Raw genomic sequence first — 10,132 nt, forward strand, 5'->3', positions numbered from 1 at the left:
GCTGAATTGAAATTCTACATGAGTTACATAATATTTAGTCGTCTCATTATGGTTCTGAGTTGCATTGCAGTGTCATGCATATGCACCTGCAGGCTGCATATTGGATGTTTATTTAAGACTGTTTTGCTTGGTTGGCTATTGATTCCAGTTTAATAGTAATGAGGACTGTCTTGCTTTCATGGTGATTCTGTGCTGACTAATACATTTGAATTTTCCAGAAGACAACAAAGGGTGATGAAATGTTAACTTTTTGTTGCTAACCTGCCACGTCCTTTTTGGCAAGTTTGCTATGGGTTCTTTCTTATATGTTGTCTTTTCATAGTAGCCATCTTGAGAACTAGCCGTAGTCGTGTGTACTTACAGCAAAAGTTGGTGACACATTTTGAAAAGCGGCTCGACACTGCCATCGGAGAGTCAAACGACTTACATGGATTAGTTATTTTGCTCTATTTACAAGAGTCCTGCACCACGCACTAAGGGTAACTTGACACACTGCTGGAGTCATCAGACTCATCAAGAATAGTTACCCGAATCCTTCAGCAGTGGTCATGTCACCGTTTATCTTGAGTCGTCTGACTCATGTAGAATAGTTAACGGACTCCCTCAGCAGTAGTCGTGTGACCCTTTTGAGAAGGTTAGGAGACTACTACAAGAGAGCAGGGGCGTAGCCAGGGGGGGGGGGGAGGGGGGCTTATGGGGCTTCAGCCCCCCCGAAATTTTTTCGTGCTGTCCATGCACCGCCGACCAAAGCGACCCCCGGCGCCGGAAATCACTCTGGGTTTTGTCTAGAATGTCTTTTTGACGCTCGAAAAGACATTTAACCGCGAAGATTGCGAACTCGGGCTGGATTTCGTGGCAACGCCCATGCACCGGCAGTCACATAACGCCAAGCAGTCCCATCTGAGCACAAAGTTTCAAGGGCGCTTTGATGGTAAGCGGGCTCGCCGCGGCATCTCACTGAGGCCACGGAATCTATAGTGATCTTTGTTTCCAGTGACACTTTTTTGTCCTTTATCAAGCCGCATTTTCGCATTTGTATATCCCATTGTATCTTTGCATTTGTAATGTACGAGGGTGAGTCAAATGAAAGTGCGCCTACCCTAACCGCGCAATAATGGTTCGGTTCATTATCTGCGAGGCATGCGCGTAGGAGAACGGCATGTCTCATTTACAAAAGTGACACGCAGGTGTGAAGATAAATATTCTTTAATGCTCTCATACACTGGGTTGAATATGGTTGCGTCACATAATGGACACTTCAAAAGTTGAACAGCTCGGTGTCGCGAAGTTTTTGACAGCTAAAGGTGTTTCCAAAACAGAAATTAATCGCCGTATGGCTGCCGTTTACGTTGAACACGGCATTTCATTGACCACTGTGAAGCGTTGGAGCAAACGGTTTAAAGGACGTTGTAAAGACGTTCCAAGACCGGGCCAAAACCATCGTGCAATCACTCCCCACACAATTTCACGCCACGCTCACGCCATAATTCATGAGCTTCTCGGTTATCGGCTCTTTGGTGCGCAATGGATCCCCAAGATTTTGGTCCATCGCGAGAAGACGGAGAAGTTTCGCGCTGCCTTGACTCATCTGACCGGGTATCACAATGAGGATGACGACTTCTTGTTTGCAATTGTGATCGGGGACGAACCTTGGTGCCACTACTACGAGCCTGAAACACGACGGCAAAGCTTACAGTGGAAACATCCGAATTTACCACGCCCAAAGAACGCAAAGGCCATCATTTCCGCTGGAAAGGTGTTGTTGACTTTTCTTTCGGTCGTCAGGGTCCATTACTGATAGAATTTGCTAAATCTTGAGAGGCTATCAATTGTTTCCGATATTGTGAAACGCCAGAACGGCAGTGTGTCGCAATCAAGAACGAACAACGTGGAAAATTGATGAATGAAGTCATCTTGTTCCACGACAATGCCTGTCCCCACGTCACTTATGGGGTTTATACAAAACTGGCAAAGTTCAAGTGGGAAACGCTGCAGCATCCGCCATACAGCTCAGACCTGTCACCTTGCGACTTCTACATTTTGTGGCAACCGAAAAAACAGCTCAAGGAAACCAGATACAGACTTTTTGAAGCAGCAACCCAAGGAGTTTTATAAGACGGGAATCACGCGACTCGTTAGTCAATGGGACAAATGTCTGAATTCTCATGAAGACTACTTTGTTTAAAATATTTTGAAAATTTCGAAAGTTTGAAAAAATAGAAGCACGACGTTTACAAACTAATATCTATGCATGAAGAACAGACATTGTGGTTCTGTAAACGTCATCTACTATAACAGTCAAAGCGGACAAGTTTGCTATGTCAATTTGTATCTTACGTGAATTGGTTACGTTGTGTACAAGGGTTCTGCACAAGCCGTATTTCCACAATACTAAATTTTTTTGAGATTCATGTGTAACATATTCATTTTGTCCGCTGTATATGCACTATTAGATGCAATTCGCAGAATTGTGATATCATTTTTTATTGTTGAGTCACGGAGTTTTAAACTTGATAGTTTCGTTTTCTGAAAATTTTCGATTTGGCCAATTTTTAATAAATAATTGACGACCTAAATGAAAAATTCGAAACCAGTAGTCACTAGAATTAACTTTTTTCTTTTAAATGCAACAAACCTCTTCAAATTTGGTGAAGTGGTTGCAGGGAAAAACGAATTCCCCTTCTACATGTATTTAAATAGGAGCACCCTAGCTAAAGCTTCCTCGAACAAAATTGCTGGCTACGCCACTGGCCACACACACACAGACATATATATATATATATATATATATATATATATATATATATATATATATATATATATATATATATATATATATATATATATATATATATATATATATATACAGTGAAGTAGACGCGCGTATGAAGCGGTTTATTGACGTTTCGGCCGGGGTCCGGCCTTCATCAGAAGGCCGGACCCCGGCCGAAACGTCAATAAACCGCTTCATACGCGCGTCTACTTCACTGTGAATATTTACCCGGACCCAGAACTGCTTTTTTTCTGGTATATATATATATATATATATATATATATATATATATATATATATATACAGTAAAAGCTCGTTAATTCGAACCGCAAGGGGAAGCCGCTTGAGTTCGAGGTAATGAAAGTTCGAACTAACGAAAGTGAAAGAGAGCAACAGTACACTGCGATTTGGAAGCAGTAGGGCATGTCAGAAAGTGATGGCGCTTGCTGCGGGCACACGCCATCTTTAAGTCGAATTCTGGGTCCGACTGTGCCCCACCACCGATGCCCACCGAAACGAACGTTAGCCGAGGATTAACACCATCACAATGAATCGCGATGGCCGATACCTCCTAATCTGAAGACAGAGGTGCACAACCGATGAAGACTGCCGAGACAAAGACGCTGAACATGTGAAGGTGGCGAAGGCCCTGATTCGTTGGTTCTTGATTGCAAGCGCAGCTGCGACGTACTTGATTCGCTGTGTTTTGGCGCTTGCCGTGCCATCTCCGAACAACATTAGCAGCTGTACAAGATTTGTAAAGCCTCCGAGATTCGCAACGGGCAAGAAGTCTCAGAGGTTACGTAGAACGGAGAGGCGGCAGCCGCCGCTGGCTTCTGGCTGACCCCGCGTAGGTTAGATTTTTTTCCGATTTTGCCTTCTCTCGCCGTTCTCTCCATTTCGGAGGCAATACAGCCTTGTGTGTAGGCAGTAGGCGCGTTTCTCTGGCCGTGTGCCAGGCGAGCGTAGTTCGAATTATCCGTGAGGGAACCTTCTCGCGTTCGAATTAACGGACTTTGTTATACATAGACTTCTGTGGAGCTTGGCCGGACCAAATCGTACAGTTCGAATTATCCATAAATTCGAATTATTGAAGTTCGAATTAACGAGCTTTCACTGCATGTATATATATATATATATATATATATATATATATATATATATATATATATATATATACATGGGGCCAGTGGCGTAGCCCCCCCCCCCCCACGAACAAAATTTCTGGCTACGCCACTGCAAGAGAGTGTGCATGACTATTGTGTGTGGAGTCACGTAACCACCTTGTATCGAGCACAGATAGTCTCGGGACTCTCTGCCGAAAGAGAGTTCAGGTGTCTCCCACAAAGTTTGTCGTATACGTGGCGAGTCCAGACTCTCCGAAAAGAGTAAGAGGTAATCTTTTTTTTTCTTAGTGTGTATATTGCACACTCCTTAATGATGCCCACTCAATGCAACTCAAACAACATAGGGAACAATAATAAATATATTACAAGCATGCTGTCTCATAAGAAGCCAAAAAACACTAACACCAAAGACAACATAGGGGAAATTACTTGTGCTTAATAAATGAACTAAAGAAACGATAAATTAATGAAAATGAAAGTGGATGGAAAAACAACTTGCCGCAAGTGGAGAACGATCCCACAACCTTCGCATTTCACGTGCGATGCTCTACCAATTGAGCTACCGCGGCGCCGTTTCCCCATCCACTTTCTTGGGTATTTATGTTTCGTAGTAGAACACTGGGAGTGTTAGCCAGCGCCACTACTCTCAGACCTTGGCGGCGGACGTCGAATGTCCTTTGTGCCGCAGGCGTCACGAGAACGTGATCTTTTTGGGTGAAAGCAAGTGGTCAATAAACCCACACATGCTATTTGAAGGCACCGATGTTGCCGGATTCGAGACCCTCGTTATGTAATAAACGAGAAGAAAGGGGGCTAACCGAGGTGTCAAATTTTTATTAGTGATATCATAAGAAGCCAACAAACACTGACACCAAGGACAACATAGGGGAAATTACTTGTACTTAATAAATAAAATAACGAAACGATAAATTATTGGAAATGAAAGTAAATGAATAAACAACGTGCCGCAGGTGGGGAACGACCACACAACCTTCGAATTTCGCGTGCTGCTGTAATCTTGCATGCTGTAATGCTACATCCGGTCTAAATAAACTGCTTACACAGGGCACTGACCTTAATCTATCTTGAATGTGCGATGAGACCTGTGTAGCTCATTAGCTTGCTCATTCTGCACTGAAATGGGGCTTGCAAGTACCTGCATAAAAAAACAAACTGTTACTAAGACGCTGCGTGTTATTAATGCAAATATTTCCCTTGTATGAATAAACCATTTTACTTGTGAGAGTACTGCACACAGTGCTCTGCTGTGCATTCAGCATTGTGTTCAAAGGCTGCAGCACTCTGCCATCAGCCTTTTGGACATCCCTTAGGGTCGCAACTCTCTCGCAACGTCGCTGGTGCCAGAAATAAAATGTACAGCCTCCATGTGAAAATGTTTGCTTTGTATTCATTAGCACTACTTGCATTGATGATTGTACCTCGGCAACTGCTTGCTATTTGCCATATTGCTGGCGCCAGTTCTCACAATTTTGTCTTCTCTTGGAAACTGAAACCAGCCTGCTTGCTGCTGATACAAGTAATTTCAAAACAATGCAAACGAGTATCATTACTTGATGACTATGTGACTAGTATTACGTAACTGTTCAGTTGTGTTGCAGTGTTTTGTTGTATGTTAAAAGCAACCCAATTAACAAAAATACGGCTTTTAAAAAATGTAATGCAAGCCTATGTGCCTGTCTCTTGATGGGATTTCTGCAGTCGCGGGTGCAACGTAACACATAGATGCTGTATAAACACCGCATCCACCAGCATTCCCTAGGTCTTAGTGTTATTTTCCTTCTGTACAATGGCATTCAGTGTTGCCTCGCAGTTTCACAATCTGAGTTTGTTATGCACTGCCAGAAAGAGCCCATATAAACATGCCTTTGTTCAGATAGAATTGTTAACTTTGTGCCATACCCTAGGCGCAAGCTTGGCGCCCAGGCTGGGTCCGTCAGATTCATTAAGTAGGATGGCCTTCCTGCAAGTATGAAAGAGACTGTGCTTGCCCAATACCCAAATTCGTAGCATACTAGTTCATTTCCAACGTGAGCCACTGGTTGCAGCAGCAAGAAGTCTAACCATTACTTGGAGACGCAACTACACAACAAGCAGCTTTTACGGAAATAAATAAGCCACTGTACTAAGGGATACGGAACAAAATAATTTCAAACAGCGGGAGATCGGCAGTACAAAAGGCTTCACGCATTTCCGAAACGATTGCAGCGGCTTCATAAACACCAACATGCATGATGTTGTCTTGGCATTAGTTAATTTGTGGGGTTTTTGCATGCCAATTAAGACCACGTTGAAGCACGCTGCAGTGGGGGACTCTGAACTGATATTGACCACCTTAACGTGCACGAAACGCACGGCACGCGGACGTTCTTGCGTCTCATTCCCGTCTCATCAAAATGTTGCCGCCGTGGCCGGGATTTGATAGCGCGAACTCGCGCTTAGCAGTGCAACGCCCTAACCACTAAGCCACCACGGCGGGTGTCTTGGCATTAGGGCAACTCAGTTTGAGTGAAAAGAGAAAAAAAATGTGAACAGGTTAGCACTCATCATCTCGCCTTTTACTGCCCATTCGCACTACACGCACTATTACCGAGTTGCGATAATGCCAATACATAATTCAGTACCAACTAGCCCAATCTGCCACCCTTAACAGGTAGGCTACACAGCACAGTAGGATACATTCACTAAGTCAGTGACTTGAGAATTAGATTTTTGTGACGAAGTCACGACATAACTATACATGACGCACAGTGACGCAGGCGTCAGCACAAAGAGAAAGAGCAATGAGCACAAAGGAATATGTTTCCGCTGTTTGATTTTGGTCACGCCTCCTTTTTCACAATAATGATGTTTACAGAACTAGCATTGAATTATGTCAGCTGTCTTACAAGCGTAAGACAGCTGACATAAGGAAGTATAATATGGATAGAATTGAACATGCTCTCAGGAACGGAGGAAGCCTAAAAACAGTGAAGAAGAAACTAGGAATTGGCAAGAATCAGATGTATGCGTTAAGAGACAAAGCCGGCAATATCATTACTAATATGGATGAGATAGTTCAAGTGGCTGAGGAGTTCTATAGAGATTTATACAGTACCAGTGGCACCCAAGACGATAATGGAAGAGAAAATAGTCTAGAGGAATTCGAAATCCCAAAGGTAACGCCGGAAGAAGTAAAGAAAGCCTTAGGAGATATGCAAAGTAGGAAGGCAGCTGGGGTGGATCAGGTATCAGCAGATTTGTTGATGGATGGTGGGCAGATTCTTCTACAGAATCTGGCCACCCTGTATACGCAATGCCTCATAACATCGAGCGTACCGGAATCTTTGAAGAACGCTAACATAATCCTAATCCATAGGAAAGGGGACGCCAAAGACTTGAAAAATTATAGATCGATCAGCTTACTGTCCGTTGCCTACAAAAGGTAATCGCAAATAGAATCAGGAACACCTTAGACTTCTGTCAAGCAAAGGACCAGGCAGGATTCTGTAAAGGCTACTCAACAATAGATCATATTCACACTATCAATCAGGTGATACAGAAATGTGCGGAATACAACCAACCCTTATATATAGCTTTCATTGATTACGAGAAAGCGTTTGATTCGGTTGAAACCTCAGCAGTCATGGAGGCATTACGGAATCAGAGTGTAGACGACCCGTATGTAAAAATACTGAAAGATACCTATAGCGGCTCCACAGCCACCGTAGTCCTCCATAAAGAAAGCAACAAAATCTCAATAAAGAAAGGCGTCAGACAGGGCGATACGATCGCTCCAATGCTATTCACAGCGTGTTTACAGGAGTTATTCAGAGACCTGGATTGGGAAGAATTGGGGATAAAAGTTAATGGAGAATACCTTAGTAACTTGTGATTCGCTGATGATATTGCCTTGCTTAGTAACTCAGGGGACCAATTGCAATGCATGCTCACTGACCTGGAGAGGCAAAGCAGAAGAGTGGGTCTCAAAATTAATCTGCAGAAAACTAAAGTAATGTTTAACAGTCTCGGAAGAGAACAGCAATTTACAATAGGCAGCGAGCCACTGGAAGTAGTAACGGAATACATCTACTTAGGGCAGGTAGTGACGGCAGAGACGGTAGAGGTAGAGACGGTAATAATCAGAAGAATAAGAATGGGCTGGGGTGCGTTTGGCAGGCATTCTCAGACCATGAACAGCAGGTTGCCATTATCCCTCAAGAAGAGAGTGTATAATAGCTGTATCTTACCAGTACTCACCTACGGGGCAGAAACCTGGAGGCTTACGAAAAGGGTTCTACTCAAATTGAGGACGACGCAACGAGCTATGGAAAGAAGAATGATAGGTGTAACGTTAAGGGATAAGAAAAGAGCAGATTGGGTGAGGGAACAAACGCGAGTTAATGACATCTTAGTTGAAATCAAGAAAAAGAAATGGGCATGGGCAGGACATGTAATGAGGACGGAGGATAACCGATGGTCATTAAGGGTTACGGACTGGATCCCAAGGGAAGGGAAGCGTAGCAGGGGGCGGCAGAAAGTTAGGTGGGCGGATGAGATTAAGAAGTTTGCAGGGACGGCATGGCCACAATTAGTACATGACCGGGGTTGTTGGAGAAGTATGGGAGAGGCCTTTGCCCTGCAGTGGGCGTAACCAGGCTGATGATGATGATGATCGTTTCAAAAACCGCAACCTTGTTCATTGAAATGTTGCCCCCTTTATATTTGACACATGAAGTCCCCATAAGCAATTTCATAAGGTTTTTAGACTTGGGATTGTACTTTTCCCCACAAAAGACCTGCTAGAGTTGTCAGCCGAGAGGCAATAAGCCAGTCCTACCATTCCATTCTCCTCATTCAAAGCTCATACAACGCGCAGTAGTAACATCATGCTTCAATAATTATCTGACAAAGTCATGTGACCACAAAGTGGAAGCCAGTTTTAGGGATCAGGCCAAGCGCTTGGCAGATTCCGGTTACCCGACGCGTATGCTCACCTCTGTCGCGGAGGGTTTAAGCAGGAAATGTAAAAATGTATCGAATGGAAGCAGTGCCACTGCTAGAACAAAGAAAGTTGCTGTGGCACCATACATTCATGGCATTTCACATAATCTCAGGAGAATAGCGGCGAAATCTTGGGTGAACGTGGTTTTCTATGCCCCTGTACGTCTACAGAAGCTATGCAAACAGGTTAATACAGATAACAACAAAAGGCACGCATGTTCTACTCAGCATCGCAAACAGTTTGTAACCTGTACTCATAACGTTATATGCCATTCCACTTTCGTGCGGAAGAACTTACGTTGGTCAAAGCGGTAGATGCGTCAATGAGAGATTAAAAGAGCATCGATATAACGTCACTCGGGTAATCTCGGATCATTTGGATATTCATTGCCGAGATTGTTCCTGCAAACTGATGTTTGAAAGTACTTCCATTTTGTATAGGGTTCAAAGTAGGATGACAAGGGAGATATTGGAAGCCTACGAAATTGCAAAATAATAGGAACAGTGCGTGAGTAAGCCTTCAGTGTCGCTATCTGAAAAGGAGATACGGTTCCTCTGTTTATCTTTGTAACCGTTGCAATAAACGATACCTTGCACACAGGTATGGTTTATTGATATGCACCACTCAATGTTTTTTTTTTTTTCCTGTCACGTTTGTTTCCGCTCGTACGGTATATATATACATTGATGGATGCGAAAATAACATCTATAGTTGAAAGTGAAGCGCTGCTTCTGTGTATCTGTTTCTTGCTACGCCCTGGTTCAGTCGCGCTTATACACTCTATCACCCAATGTAACTTCGTGTTTCGCCTGCACATCAAGCAACGTAGTCTACCGTCTACAATGTGCAGCTTGTAGCAAACAATGCATACGTGAGACTCGACAACAAATTCATGCAAGACTCAACGGTCAATGCGCGGATACAAAACATAATTTACCTAAAGCAGTAGCCAGCCACTTCAATGAACGTGGTCATATATTCGACAAAGCAAGGCTCTACTACAAACAAATTTCGGTTCACGTTGCGAAAGGAAATAGACGGAATAATACCTCATACGCAAGTTTAATTGCCTACACCCGACGAGAACTATTTTGGCACGTGGCAACTTAGAATCTTTAAAAGCGGTAATTTAAATCTGAAATTCTCATATCATCAACCAAGACACAAAACACACTATGCCACCAGCTGACCTTAATTCTTAACCTCACCTATTTCTTAATTTCGAAACTC

The 10,132-nt window shown here is 43.4% G+C and overlaps 1 non-coding gene across 1 annotated transcript; it reads right to left on the reverse strand.

Moving 5' to 3' along the window:
* Window positions 1-4,396: 4,396 nt before the first annotated feature.
* On the reverse strand, window positions 4,397-4,469 carry TRNAS-UGA (transfer RNA serine (anticodon UGA)). The gene has a single exon. It is a non-coding gene; the product is annotated as a tRNA-Ser (tRNA).
* Between the last annotated feature and the right edge of the window lie 5,663 nt (window positions 4,470-10,132).

This window comes from Dermacentor albipictus, chromosome 2 (genome assembly GCF_038994185.2).
Source record: "Dermacentor albipictus isolate Rhodes 1998 colony chromosome 2, USDA_Dalb.pri_finalv2, whole genome shotgun sequence".
Classification (NCBI taxonomy): Eukaryota; Metazoa; Arthropoda; class Arachnida; order Ixodida; family Ixodidae; genus Dermacentor; species Dermacentor albipictus.